This window comes from Thermobia domestica, chromosome 10 (genome assembly GCF_964235325.1).
Source record: "Thermobia domestica chromosome 10, izTheDome1.hap1.1, whole genome shotgun sequence".
In the NCBI taxonomy this organism is placed as follows: Eukaryota; Metazoa; Arthropoda; class Insecta; order Zygentoma; family Lepismatidae; genus Thermobia; species Thermobia domestica.
The window spans coordinates 151,209,337-151,226,268 of NC_137463.1; positions in this window are offsets into that span (position 1 = coordinate 151,209,337).

Consider the following 16,932-nt stretch of genomic DNA (forward strand, 5'->3'; position numbering starts at 1 on the left):
GTATGTCGTTTTTTACACTGTATGTTTATGGAACGCCGGTTCCATCCAAACCAAAACAACCTGATTTTGATAATAAGCTATATATACAAGGATATTCTACGTTATTTACAGGTTCAGGTATTTATTATTCTAATCAAGGTAATGATATTTCACTTGCTGAATATCCTAATGGTTATACTCTACTGGTGTTTGATTTAACTCCTGATTCTAGCGCAAGTGCTGCATTTCATACTAGTCCACAACGGCAAGGAAGTGTACGTTTAGAGGTTCATTTTAAAGAAGAACTGCCATCTCCTGTAACAGCAATTATTTATGTGAATTCTCTTCAGAATTAGAAATTGATTTCCAGAGAAAAATATATATTAATTAAAAATGTTAAATACAATTGAACTCTATGAGGCACTACAACAAAATTTACCTAAAGATCATTTTATTGGTGTGTATGCTGCAGATGAGTTACCGCTGTTTATTCATACACTTCCAGCCGCCATAATTATAAACACTGATTCTAGTGATAAGCCTGGTGAACATTGGGTTGCTGTTTATATATCTAATATGTGTGTGGGAGAGTATTTCGATAGCTATGGTATACCTCCCTATATACAACATCATATAAGGTTTTTAAAACGAAACTGTCTGTATTATACATGGAATAATAGACGTATTCAAGGTGATTTATCTCAATTTTGTGGACATCACTGTTTTCTATATCTAACATGTCGTGCATCTGGTTATTCACTACGTGATTTCTTAAACAAATTCTCACTTACCACTATTGATGCTAATGATATTATGCTTTATTCATTTATGAGAGTATGATGATGTTATTTTTTTAACTCCGCCATTGCCGGTCCCAAGCCCTGGATGAGAAAAGAGGAGAGTTGGGGGTTGCTACCCCCGTAAAAGAAAATAATCTCCGCTATGTTTAAATAAGGGTGGAACGAATTTGCTATGTTTTGCCATGTTCAAATAGGAGTTGGAAAAGTGCTCATAAAAGAGAACGAGTACACCCCCGTAGTCTTATGTCTGCTATGTGTTATGTGCTATGTTAGTTATGTTAAAATAGGGGTTGAAAAATGAGCCATACTCTGCTATGTTCAAATAGGGGTGGTCTGCTCTGCTGTGTGTTCGTAATTAAAATAGAGGTTGGAAAATAAACCATACTCTTTTACTAGATCTGCTATGTTACATAGTCTTATGCTAAGGGGTTGAAAACGAGTACACCCCTGTTATGTTTCGTATTCCCTGCTATGTTCGTTATGTTAAAATAGGGGTTGGAAAATATGCTCATAAAAGGAAACGAGTTCACCCTTTAATCTTCACTATGTTTCGTAGTCTCTGTCTGATGCGCTATGTTCAATTAAGGGGTGGAAAATAAGTCATACTCTTTTACTAGTTCTGCTATGTTAAAATAGGGGTTGAATACACCCCTGAAGTTCTGCTATGTGTTCGTAGTCTTATGTAATATCTGCTCTGCTATGTGTTCGTAATTAAAATAGGGGTTGGAAAATATGCTCATAAAAGGGAACGAGTTCACCCCTTAAAAAGTGCTCATGAAAGAGAACGAGTACACCCCTAAAAAAAAGTGATCACAAAAGGGAACAAATACACCCCTAAAGTGGAGGTCGTAAAAGACCGTGGGTTCACGGTTCAAGGTGCTCTATTTCCCAGGGGCTCCTTAGTTGTTCTAGGTTGGCCCAGATCGATCCATTTTCTACTACTATAAACCATGTGCTCCATCCATCATGATGGTGAATTTCAGAGCGAAAAATGGTATTTAAGTCATGAAATCTTATTTAACTTTAGAGTATACTATAAGAAAGCTATTTAAACTAAAAAATCATGAAAATGAAAAAAAGCCAAAATTTCCAAAATTCTCGTTCTTTTCCCAAAAAAACCTGCTTTTTTTGTGCAAAAAACCATCGATTCAAAAAAGTCGGCTTTTTTTTCATCTCTACCTGCAGCCTTATATGATTGCCTTAGACAAGAATTTCAGAAAAGAATCTAACAGAATGACACCATATATATAACTCTAATACTACAAATAATGGCTGTTCTTTCTACGAAAAGAAAAAAAGCACTTGAAGATTCGAACATGGATCAGCTGATTTGTAGGATAGAGCGTTACGCACTACACCACGCACTCATGTGCTTGTTTCTTGCTATATACACTTTAAACATTCAGCATATGAGTTTTGTTTCTGTCGTCTTAGCGTATAACAGTTTCTCTGCTTTGCCGGCTTGTTACAATATTTGTGTTATTTTTTGTGAAAATTGCACTTGCAAACGGAATATATTTTGTTGTTATGCCAGGTTCCACAGTTTTAAAACTTTTTAAGGTCAGTTACATTAAGCCAACTGATTTTCTTATATCTTCCATCGCTTCAAGGGACAAAATATACTATCCCGCGGAAAACATTCATAAACTTATGTGACAGACAACACACATCAAGAGAGATAGCCAAACATAGATTTTGTGAGAAGAGAGCGCAGAATCGTGTTACTAGAATCACGTTTCAAAATTAAATGAACATTAATAAAAAATTAGTTTAACGTCCTATGTTTAAATCCTTTAGGATTTAGGATTTAGATGTTTGGGCTTTCGGCATCTATAGTCATTTAGCCCGTCACATTTGAGGGATGACGTCCCTCGGCGAGCACACTATTCGGGGAAAGGGAAGGAAGGAAGCGACCGGAAGAGACCTACAAGTTAGGTCCCACCCCGGCATTTGCCTGGTGTGAATGAAAAAACCCATTCAGGATGGCTGGCCTGAAAAAGCTTTTTACATTTTTTCGACCGAGTGCCCCCACCGGGAATCGAACCCGCGACCGCTCGCACCAAGTCCTTTAGGCTAAGGAAACGGACAATTAATAAAGTTAGCTTGCTAGTTAAAGTTTCAATTATTTTCTAACGGGAATCGAACCCAGACTACATATACCAAAGGCGCACACGCTAGCCACTAGACCAGCAGGAAAGGATATAACTATATTAACCTTGTCATACAAATTCTTCGTGTGTATGATATTTTGTTTTCTTCAGATTTGTTCGAGTCTTACCGAGTCACATGTCTGACTGAATTGAGTTGAGTTGATTTTGAGTTTAACGTCCCGTTCAGCAACGAGGCTATATGAGACGTGGACCTACTGATTAACGTTGAATCCGAACCACATGAGCTCCCGCCGGGAATCGAACCCGGGACTCCCACGCCAAAGGCGCGTACGCTAACCGCTTAGCCACAGAGGAGCTCACATGTCTGACTGATTCCAGTTCACAAAATTCTTAACCAGTTTCATCTCTACTTTCCAATACAACGTTTGTTCCAATCCCAACAGGTGAGAATTGACTGTAGTGAGATAGATACTTTTTTCTAAAACCGGAGTTCACTTTTCGGCGAGATCTCATGCGGTTCAGATCCCACATTAATGCTGTAGCTCCATGTCTGACATGGCCTCAGTAGTTTGTTAAATAAAAGTAAAGTAAGTTCCTAATTATGTATTCATAACACGTAGCAAGCTGCTTTACTTTCTTGCATTTTACAATCAAACTTGACATTGATGAATAGCTTTGAATTACATATTCCGTGGAGATGTTGTACATAATAATTGTTTTTACGGGCGGTCTTTTTATAGTATGACAGTTTGAAGAATGGATACACCTTTTTTCCGGTGAAAAGAAATGTTAATTGGATAAGCAGAATACAGAAAAGACCTTTCGGAAATAAAATATGCAGATCACACACGTAGAACAAGGTAATTCATTAATATGCAGCACATGTAACGCGGCAGCTGCTGGAGAATATGCTAGAAATTTGGATCGTTGGAATGAATGAAAGAAAGCAGTGGAAACTTCCAGATCTTTTTAAATTTATTATTGTTGGAATAGGGGAAAGAACACACTCGAAACTTCTGGAAAGATTGAAGGGCATATAAATACCGATGCATTTGCATGATGTGTACATTTAGAAAGAAGAGGGCACCAAGAACAAGTGTTAACTTTGCGAAGAAGATATTTTATTTCTAGGAGAGAGTGAAGATTGGTAAGTACTAACGTTGTAGTTTTCTTGTAGTATACTTGTTCATTTTTATATGGGAAAGGGACATATTGTAATTGTTGGAAGTATAAGGGGACGGAAGTGTTTGGTTTAATCGGGAATTGATTGTGGATTTTCCGGCATTGAAAAATGATATGACTCGGTGTACTTTTATGGAATTATAACTTGACTAAGATATAGTATAATGTAATATGTAGGGAATCAACATTTTTATTGCACCGGGAATCGAATGAGTATTCTCCCAGGTGGAGAACCGTACGCTAAATTGTATGCTTGCAGTGTGAACTTATTACTTATACATAGTTATGAATTGTGTATGACATAACACGAAGTCAACAGAATGCGCTCCCGGGAATTGAACCAGGGCTATTGCACGTGAAAAGCCGTACGAGAAACATTTTGCTTAGCAGATATTGCTACTTATATGTAGCTATGAATTGTGTAAGACGTATAACTGGTATTTAGAAAGTATATGGGAAATTTTATTGAGCAGGGAGCCATGACACTGTCGGAACTCGAACCAAGACTGTCCCACGTGGAGAACCGTACGCTTGCTTGCACTCTAGACTTTTCTCAGTTATAAATGGTATATTTTACAAACTTATATTGGAGAGGTAGTTAACAGAATCTGCACCGCGAATCGAACCATGGCTCTCTTACATGCAAAGCCAATATGGTTGAGAACGTTATTGTTACGTTGAATATTATATTTTGTTATTTGAAAAGTCGTAATACGGTAACTAAGTACCCTTTTTTTCTTTTCTGTTTTAGGTGCTGAAGCAAATAAGTGATAGAATCGAGAAAAAGCAGAGAACACGAAAGACGTGGATTGTAATTGGATCATTACTTAAACAGAGATAAACTAATATTCGGTAAGTATTATTATTATTATTATTATTATTATTATTATTATTATTATTATTATTATTATCAAAATTTTGTTTGTTTTCAGGTTTTTTAGTCATTGTATACATATATTGATTGTACTTTTTTTGTCTTGTATTTTACAGAAAAAATGGAGTTTTACTTTGAGGAATTTAACGTGATTGATGAAACCATTTTCCAGGGAAGACAGAGGCTTGGATAGTGCTGAACGTGTTTTACATACGTGGCAGCAGGTAGTGGACCTGCAAGCAGCAGGGTATATTGGATCGTCTGAAATTGTAAGTGATCTACTATCGCTTTTGTACCTATATTATAAAAATAATCAATATATCATACTGAATAATGTTCGCTCAGCAGCGGACATTATAGAGCTTTTTGACCACGGATTTTTCCGTGAAGATCGATTGTATGATGCGGCATTTATGTCATATTTAAATTGTATGGCCACTGAGAAGGGGCAGTTAGAGCGAGTGAGTGATAAAAGTGTATCCGCGTTCTTTTCATTTACGGGAAATCGAGAAAATGTTCAATCAGAACATAATGATGATGATGACTCATTACATATTGATTGGGCACTATTAAATGAAATTAATTTGGATGAACCAGTAGAAATTCAAAATTCCGAAACTGACTTTACAGAGATGTTGTGGCAAAAATTGCAAGAAATTGAGGAAGAAAATGCGCGTGTTGATCGTCTGAATAATGCACATTATTCAGAAGATATGCGACCCACAACTTCTCAGCACCCTCCATTGCGAGGGTATGGAGGGAATGAAAGAGAGTGTAATATGTTTGAAATTGTGGGGAGAAATGTGAGAGAGTACTCGCGTTTCAATATGAAAGGGGTGGAAATTATTGTAAAACCAACTGTACAACATGTAATTACAAATCCCATGGATTATATTACATCCATGATGGATTATGCGCTTTCTACCGTTCTGAGGGATACACGTCCCCACGATTTTGTTGGTTTAAGAATAAATTCCGACCGAGATCTTCTGAATAAAGAAGTGTTTGTTCCATGGAGAAAACGTCAAAATTTGAATACCGATGTGGTTCTTAGAACGGTGGAGAACGTACTAAATAGCAACGAATCATTTCTTTTAGGAAATCAATTAGAATTCCGGTTTGATATCGTTGATGGATTACACGGACAGGGTATAGGTAAACGCGCAGCGGTAAGAAAATATGCAGAAATGAGTATTTTTTTCAAGGATCATGTGGTGACCACAAAGGCTAGTGATTTTCTTTGTCTGCCAAAATTCATAGTATATTGGATTACAAAGCATGAACAAAGTAAGCAGGCTTTATATGATATGACCCTGCCTACGAAGAAAACATGGGGAAATAAAGCACAAAAATTGTGTAACGATGCGAAAATGTACGTTGAACGGAAACAGGGATTTGATTTGGAAGATGTAGTTGCTTTTCAAAATTATTTAGTGAAAAAGAATTATCAAATTGTAGTATATGAATTACCGGAAAATTCCAGAACACCTGTGGTACACTACCCAGGAATAAATGCTGAGAAAAAGATATTTATTCTGTATCAAAGAGGGGATACTGTGGGCCATTTCCAGCCCAATAAGAATATTACTTCGTTTATGGGTAAGACAAGTTTTTGCTTTTCATGCTTGAAGGATTTTATGGAACACGTGCGGCTCACCAATGTCAGATGAGATGTTCGTACTGTGAACATTTTCATGGTAAAGAAACTAACGCGAAATTGGTACATTGTACACAATGTAATAGAAACTTTGCTGAAGGCATTTGCTTTACTAACCATTTAACACTAAATAAAGTAAAGAAATCCACATGTGATTACGTGAAATTGTGTAACGCATGTGGTGTAATCTACGATGTGAGAAAAAGAAAATCAGCTCATGTATGCGGCGACTACTATTGTAGTCTCTGTAAAGTGCACGTAACTGTTGGCCATCAATGTTTCGTTCAAAAGTGTAAGCTAAAACGCACTGAACGTTTTTTGTATATTATATTTGATGTGGAAACCATGCTATTAGCACCAAATGAGAAAGGTGAACGGGAGCATGCTGTAAATTTATGTTGTTGTTTGAATGTATGTTTTCACTGCATAAATACTGGAGTAGATAGTTTGTGTTTCAAGTGCGGAGATAAAATATCCGGGAACCGTATGTTTTCTTTCACAACCATGGAGGCGTTTATTGAACATGTGCTTATGGAAAGACCAGAGTATCAGATCATTGTGGCACTTGCTCACAATAATTCGCGATATGATGGTCTATTTTGTGTTCGTACACTTATTGAGGAACAAAAAATAACTCCACATGTTCTCATGCACGGTCAAAAGATATTTCAAATTAGTATTAGTAATCGTTTTTATTTTCGGGACACTTTTCTTTATCTTGGTGTAAAATTATCCAAATTACCGAAAACCTTAGGATTGAATGTTGAATTGAAAAAAGGAGATTTTCCATACCTCTTTAATACAGAGGAACATCAAAATTACGTTGGAGAATGGCCGGCATTGCATTATTATGACCCAGACTCACGTAGTACGGCAGACCGGGCAGAACTTATGCTGTGGCATGAAGAGCGAGTACGGAATGGTGATATTTTTGAATTTCAGAAAGAATTGATGGAGTACTGCCGGAACGATGTGCGTATATTGGCGGAGGCAGTAATTAAATTTACCTCCATGATTGAAGAGAAAACAAATGGTATTCAATGTTTTATTTCCAGCACGACGATCGCTAGTTTAGCAATGTTGACGTACCGGTGTCATCACCTGATTGAAAACACAATTCCAGTTATTCCTCCAAACGGGTTCCAACTTACTCAACAACAGAGCATTAAAGCATTAAAATGGTTGAAGTATATGGAACATGTAACAAAGAGATCTATTGTTACTTCGAATAATGCGTTGGAGGAACGGTTTGGCAGATATAAAGTCGATGGTTTTGACGCTAAAACAAACACTATATATCAGTTCATGGGATGTTACTGGCATTCCTGTAAAAGCTGTTATAAAGATAATAGAAATAGCATTTTATGCAAAGAAAATGGTGCGTACAACACTTTTGAAAAGAGATACGAACAAACAGTGCACTGCCGCAACTATTTGAAAAAATTAGGTTATAATTTAATAGAAATTTGGGAATGTGAATGGGATGCAATGGTAAAACGTGATAAACATATACAGAAGATCCCCGAACAACGGTGCAAACATATTCGTGATCCTCTCATTCCGAAATCTGCCTATCAAGGAGGTAGAACAGAAAATTTTAAGTTATATGTAGACTGTGCAGAGGACGAATACGTAGTTTACGTAGATGTCACTTCGCTTTATCCCGCAACAATGTGTAAACGAGGTATGCCTGTGAATGTACCTAAACTACACAATGGCCCCAATTTCCCCAATGTGCGAAACATTCATGGACTTGTAAAATGCAGTGTTCTTCCACCCTCCGATTTATATTTTCCAATCCTCCCTTATGTTACGGGAGGAAGATTAATCTTTGGATTGTGTAAATCGTGCATGGATGAACAAAATGATGATGAATGTACGCACATAGATCTTGAACGTATCATTACCGGTACGTTTTGTACCCCCGAACTGCACAAAGCATTAGACAATGGGTATGAGCTAATTGAAATTCATGAAATATGGGAGTTTGATTTATTAGTCCCGGAAAAAGATGTCTGTGAAGGATTATTTGGGTCATATGTGAAATCCTTTTTACAAATGAAACAAGAAGCTTCAGGCTTTCCTGCAGAATGCACTACAAAAGAAGAGCAGGAAAAGTACATTCAAGAATATTTCAGGCATGAGGGAATACAGTTAAATTATGAGAACATAGAATATAATCCAGGCCTGCGCAGTACAGCGAAACTGTTTTTGAATTCGCTGTACGGGAAATGGGGACAAAGAACAGACCTTTCACAGTGCACAATGGTTGATACAGCAGAGGATTTTTTAAAAATTTTAACAGATCCTAAATATGAAATTCAAGCTGTAACACCAGTTGGTGAAACTCATTTAATTGTTCAATATAAAGACTGTGAGAGTGAAAATATCCCATTAGCATTTTCAAATGTTGTGCTGGCAGCATTTATAACCTCATGGGCACGACTGTGGCTGTATGATCTACTAACAAGTATTGGAGAACAGAATGTAATCTATTGCGATACGGACAGTATCATGTTTATACAAAGAAAAGATGAGCAACTCCCATTAAAATTAAGTTCGTATTTGGGTGGGTTAACAAATGAAGTTCCCGAAGGTTGGGAAATACGTAAAGTAATAGCATTAGGTGCAAAGAATTACGCCTACGCTTTACGCAATGCTAGTGGGGAAATGAAATATGTCTATAAAATACGTGGAATAACATTAAATCACAGAACAAGTGATAAAATTAATTTTGATAGTTTTTATGATTTAGTGACGGGGAATCGGGAGGCAACTGTAATCGAAATGCCATCCAAAATTGTTCGGAAACCAGATTTGCGCATCTTTTCTCGAAGAGAACTAAAGACACATCAAATGGTGACCAGTAAACGCAGACGAATAGACGCTGACATTGTGACTGACGTGCCAAGAAGTGTTACTGTTCCGTATGGCTATAGGTCTCATAAATGATTGGCCAGAGACTCGTTTTTTGGGGATAAAAAGCAGAGTTTCTATCACATTGTGTCATTTGCAACGAAGATGTTACGTTTTAAACATCCGTGCACTATTCTCATAGCTGGTCCTTCCCGTGCTGGTAAAACTCACTTTGTGAATCGATTAATCAAAGAAAGAAATGATATGTTTAATGTTTCCTTTAAAGAAATTGTATGGTGTTATGGCGCAGTTATACCAAACTTGGACGTTGATGCAAAAATACGTTTTCTGGAAGGAATCCCCGATATAAATACTTTTGATATAAGTGAAAATTCATTACTCATATTAGATGATTTAATGTCAGAAACAAATGACGATGTGGCCAAATTATTTACCAAGTACGCTCACCACAAGAAATTAACCGTAATATTTATTGTTCAAAATTTATTTCCAAAAAACCGGCATGCTCGAGACATTAGTTTAAATGCACATTATATAGCGGTATTTAAGAATCCACGTGATAAGTTACAAATTGAATATTTACCAAGACAAATTATGCCTCGTGAAAGCAAACAACTCGTAAATGTCTTTGAGGAAATTACACAAAAACCACACACGTATTTATTGTTTGATCTTACACAACAAACACATGATGCCCTACGACTGAGAACAAATATATTTCCCGGAGAAATAATGCATGTGTACAGTAGTGTTAAAAACGCTGCCACACCGTTTTATGTTTAGTTGGCATCAAGATGTTGAAGGTAAAACATCATTATAATACGCTCTGCACGCTTGCGAAATGCAAGCCATCCGATCGGAAAGTTATTCTTCAAAACGCACCGGGTGATTTGATTCGTACCATATCACAAGTAGCAAAAAATACTATAAAAGGAAATATCCCCATATCATTAATTCAGAAGCAAAGGCTCCGTAGACATAAGAAGATCTTACGTGCTCTCTCCTCAAAACTTTCTCTTAAAAAGAAAAAGAAATTATTACTACAGAAAGGTGGTGCATTACTTCCATTAATTCTCGGGCCACTCATTGGTGCCTTAGCCTCAACAATTTTTGGAAGATAACATGTCGGAATTACGTAAAATGCTATTAGTTCCAGAAAATGCACTTCATAGAATACAATCTAATTTAAAGACGCATGAAGCACATCAATCAAGACTAGATAAAGATATGAGCGAAATCTTACATCGTACAGATTTGAGTAGAGAACAAAAATGGAAATTGTATCAGCAAGTATTACATCAATATTTACATTATAAATCGAGTCCCACACCGGAAAATCCTATTGCCTTACCCATTGTTGACTCAGAAAATGCAAGTAGTCGTACAGATAGTGGTATTTTAACTCTTATACCCGACATATTACAATCAGTACCAAAAACACTTCGAAGGAAAACGGATTTATTACTTAAACAACTCATTAATTCACAGAAAATCTCGTGGGATCAAACAGGTACAGTAGCTATCGATGGAAATATCATTCCCGGTTCCAATATTATCGATTTAGTAAATGATGTCGTTCGTACACGGAAATATTCAACACAACCAGTAGGATTACAGCCATTTAAAACGTTATTGGATGATATTAATGTTCCTCGGGAATTTATTAGTTCACGTACACCAGGACCGCCTTCACCTGCTTTTACAACCCCGAAAGTGACTGGCAGTAAAATTCGAAAACGGCATTCTTCTTCGACTGCAGTATCTCCCGCAATTGCAGCTAACGTATTTCGGTATTGGAAAGAATATAAAATGTAAATAAGAAATGACAAAATTATCAAAAATCTATTACAAGTATTCAGATCCTGCATCTTTATCCAGTGTTAGTACATTAGAACGTAAAACAAAATTATCCCGAGAGAAAATTAAAAAATGGTTAGCATCACAAGATGCATATACAATGCACGCTCCAATACGAAAAACATTTCCACGGAAACAATATTATGTTAGTGGTCCTAATGAAACATTACAATGCGATTTGGCGGACATGCAAAATATTGCAAAGTATAATGACGGATATCGCTATATTTTATGTGCAATTGACATTTTTTCGCGGTACTTGTATTGCATTCCTGTGAAAACAAAGAAAGGGCCTGAAATGGCTAATGCAATAACTTCAATTTTAAATCAAGTGCCCTTACTGGTTCACGTACAAACTGACTTAGGGTCAGAATTTTATAATCGCCATGTAAAGAAAGTGCTTAAAGATTTTGGGGTTAATCATTATAGTGTACATTCGGAAATGAAATGTGCGTTAGTAGAAAGAGTAATTCGTACCATTAAAAGTAAAATATATCGTTATTTTACTGCAGAAAATACGTATCGGTACATTGATGTGTTGGATCAAATTGTACACAATTATAATCATAGTTATCATTCAACTATTAAAATGGCACCCGCAGAAGTAAATGATTCAAATATCAATCAAGTGTGGAATACGCTGTACGGAAAGACTGTACATAAGAAGAAATTAACTTGTAAATTTCAAGCAGGAGATTATGTTCGTATTACTAAATATAAACATAAGCTTGAAAAAGGATATTTGCCAAATTGGTCTCGAGAAATATTTCTTGTTGATAAATGTATAAAATCAAATCCTGTAACTTATAAATTAAAAGACTGGAATGGTGATGAAATTAAAGGAATATTTTATGCTGAAGAATTACAAAAAATATTTCTAAGCTCAAACAAAACCTATTTAATTGAAAAAGTTCTTCAACGTAAGAAGGGGTGGGTTTTCGTAAAATGGTTAGGCTACCCAGAAAGTATGAATTCGTGGATTCGAGTATCTAGTATTCAGTCTGCATAATGAATTCGTCATTGAAACACGGTTTTTACGTGACGTTACCTTCCAATGCAAGTAGTACACTTTTTGATAATACAACATCCTCATTTCGAGTAAAACTTGCAAGGGCCATAGATTTAACGGACGGAGAGTGGGTTGTGGGCTTAACACAAATTAATATACCGTGGAGTTTTTATAATGTTGGTCCGGGTGAACAAATTACAATCGATACATTTATTGATGGTAAATATATTCGATATCCTGTTAAAGTAACGGAGGGATATTATGCATCCATTAAAGCCATCTTAAATCTAATTCCCGAAAACGTACGTATAATAAAATATAATTATTTTAAGAATCAAGTGTATATTCAACATTCCTTCCGGTCACGTGATCGGTGTATTCTAGACATAACAAAAGGTTTACAACATATACTCGGTTTTATGAATGAAAATTCAAAATTTTATAATTCAGTGGTGTATATAAAAGATCAACATAGGGAACAATTTCTGGCTCCTCAGGGAAAATATCCCTGTAACCTTGATTATAATATTCCAACAGAAGTTAACGTATGTGTGGATATTGTAAAACAACAAGAAGAAATTGGACCTTTACTTCGTAAAATTAGTATATTTTACGAGCGGTATGGACGAATCAAAAATATTTTATTTCATAACCCGCAGTACGTGAAAGTTGAAAAGAAATATTTTGATACGATAGAAGTAAACTTAAAAGATGAACTCGGTATAAACTTACCATTTCGTTTTGGAACTTCGAACTTGACACTTCACTTTAAACGAAAATGATTTCTGAAAGCATCGAAGACAGTTTCTACATTACACTGGTTTCAAATGCAAGTACAGACGTTTATCCTAAAAATAGTCCAACCCATTTCATTAATAATTTGAAAAATACTGTACGTTTAACAGATACGGATTGGTGTGTCGGATTAAGTGAAATACATATTCCTTTAACGTGTCATAATGTCACCGAAGATGAAAATATCGTTTGGTACAAATTAGAAGGTCATGAAATTATGAAAAGTAAAATTACTCCTGGATATTATGCAAACATTGAACACATACTGGAAGAATTAAATAAAGTTTCAGAATTTATACGATTTAACGCTTCCAATATTATTCATGTTACTTCTGAACCAAACGTTGAATTTATAACACTTTCACCTACTTTGGCTATACAACTAGGTTTTCATGAAAAAAATGACCTCGTTATTCAAAAACAGGGATTTAAACAACCATACTTAGATATTGGATATCCTTTTCAAATTTTTGTGTATACTGATCTTATTGAATATCAATTGGTGGGAGATACGCAAGCTCCCTTACTACGTATTGCAACTGTTGGCAATATGACTTATGGAAAAGTTCAAACGTTACGATATCAAGATATTCACTATATACCACTCTCTAAATTTTGCTTTAACAGTGTTGAAATACTACTAAAGGACCACGCAGGACGAAATTTACCATTTCGTTCCGGGACATTGACAGTGACACTTCATTTTAAACGTTCTCCTGGAAAATGAAAAAGCAACATACGTATTATCAGCGGGGACGTGGCCTTCCCTTCTTTTCAGGTCCAGTTTATCAACGGGGTCATGGGATTGGTAGTTTCTTTAAAGGTTTATTTCGTTTTGCATTGCCTTTATTAAAACAAGGTGCCAAAGCTGTAGGCCGGCAAGCGTTACAAACAGGAATAAAAGTTGCAGGTGATGTACTAGAAGACCGTCCATTTAAAGAATCCGTTCGTGCTCGCGTAGAAGAAGCTGGAGAAACATTAAAAACTAAAGCTGCAAATAAACTTAGTCAGTTGTTAACCGGTAGTGGTAAGAGACGTCCACGAAAACGTAAGGCTCCTGCTATTGTACAATTCGGTCCTCCGGTCAAACGTAATCGAAAATATTCGGGTGATATATTTAGTTAATCATGGCTTTACTCAGTGGAAGTAGTCCTGAATGTTGTACAAGTGAACTTGATTTGTTTACTATTCCAATGACTCAAACTGCTATTGAGTCATCTTCCACTGTTGAATATCGTCCGGTTTCTACTTTATCGTCAGAAGGACCAATTGAATTTGTTGTACCTGGTGAAACTGGTGATTTTATTCACACTGCATACTTGTATCTCTATGTAAAATGTAAAATTACAAAGAACGATAATACAAATTTAGTTGCGGCGGATATTGTTGCACCTGTAAATAATTTTCTTCATTCGTTATTTAGTCAAGTTGATGTTTTATTAAACGATAAATTAATTAGTTCATCATCTGGTTCATATCCGTACCGTGCTTATATCGAAACATTATTAAATTATGGTAGTGATGCCGCTCGAACCCATTTAACTGGGGGATTATGGTATAAAGATACTGCAAACCAATTTAATGTATTAGGTAATGCAAATACTGGATTTACAAATCGTGCCCAGTATGTTAGAAATAGTGCATCATTCGATATGTATGGCCGTATTCATGCTGATATTGCCGGTGTGGGATGTATGCTTCCTAATAAAGTAAGCTTACGTGTAAAATTACATCGTACAAAAGATACGTTTTGTTTAATGTCTGCTGAAAATACAGCATATAAAGTCAAACTTGAAGACGTAACACTTCACGTGCGGCGTCTAGATATTGCTGTCGACTTAGCTATGCAAATCAATGCTGGCATGGAACACATTCCGGCCAGCATACCTCTTACTCGTGTTGAAACTCGTACCTATACCATTCCCGCAGAAATAAGTTCATATAATCTCGATAATTTATTTTTGGGTAAAGTACCAAAAGGTGTTGTTATAGGTTTTGTATCAAACGCTGCATTTAATGGTCAACCACATGTAAATCCTTTTGAATTTCAACATTTTAACGTTAACAAACTGCAATTACAAGTTGGTTCAAAATCATTTCCACCGACACCCCTCACTCCTAATTTTGAAAATGGATTATATGGTCAAACATATTCCACTCTGTTTTCCGGTACCGGTATATATTATCAAGATCATTCACATACAATTTCCCGTGAAGAATTTCGACATGGATACACTTTGTACCCGTTCATTCTATCTCCAACAGGAACATTAGATGATTCTACGTGGGATGTAATACGTGATTCCCCTGTCAATTTAAAATTATCATTTTCTCAACCTTTACAAAATTCCATTACATGTATTGTGTACGCTCAATTTGACTCTCTCATTCAAATCGATAAAGACAGGAATGTATATACTGATCATACAATGTAAAATTTCGTCATTTGAGTGCCATGAGGGTTATTGTTCACTTCTCCGCGTTCAACGATAATGATGATCATATTATTATTAAGGAACTTGCAATTGTAAATCCTGATATCCCCTTTGTACAAAGCTGGATTTTTAAACCACCATATCCATTACATGAATTACGTGTGCCGCTCATACTTTCGAATAAACATCTAGTACAACATGATTATGGTATTGACTGGTACAATGGCGATGTAGATTACTCATTGTTACCTACTATATTGAAACAATATTGTGCTAATACCTGTACCTTGTATACTTATGGTAAAACACGTCAGGACTATCTGCAGCAACTATTGGAACGGACTGTTGTGAATTTAGAAGATTTACAGTGCCCAAAAGCGTCTTCCTTGGGATTTCATGTTTACTCTTGTGCTTATTTAAATCATAGATTTGGACAATTTAAGTGTTGTGTGCGTGAAGCTTTATTATATGCCGAATACTTAAAAGTCTATGGTTATGTTTTATACGTAAATCCAAATAGTGCAACGTATGTTCCATCAAAAATAAAACAAGAGGAGGAAAGTAAGGATGAAATAGAATAATAAACATGCATAGTGATCAATTATTACAAGTGTTACTAAAGGACTGTATTACAGGTGCAAATGTGACTGGAATTTATCCCATTGATCGTTTACCTATACTTGTTCAACACCCTGTAGGACTGATTATTAATTTGGACAAGTCTGATTTACCTGGTAGCCATTGGGTAGCGATCTATATCAATAACAATAAACATGGATACTATTTTGATTCTCTGGCACAGGGTGTGCCTAAACTAATTCAACAGTTCCTACAAAGGAATTGTAAACTCTATTTTGTAAATACTGTACAAGTTCAAGATAATCATTCTATCATGTGTGGATATTTTGTATTATATTTTCTGTATTATATGATACGTGGTGTTTCATTTGACAAATGTATTGCAATGTTTAATCATAAAAAATTAAAAAATAATGATAAGCTTGTCAAAAAACATGTAGAAAATATAATGAAAAAGAAAAAAGTAGATGTTTGTAGATTTTTAGAAATAAATAAATACCAATTTTTTTAAACTTTTATATTTTTATTTCTCCATAAAATATATCTTCCTTACAATAATTTTAAGATTACAATGAAAACATTAAACTTGCTATGCCCTTAGTAAGGGTTGGGGATCGCTCATTTTTCCACCAATAATTCAATTGTTGTGCATTTCGATATGCACATGCCGATTTTGATTCTACTTGCTTATGAAATGAACAAATTTCATTACAAACGGTACCTTGTAATTCTGTTAATGGTGGACAACCTTTTCTTTCCAGATCCACAACGTTTGCT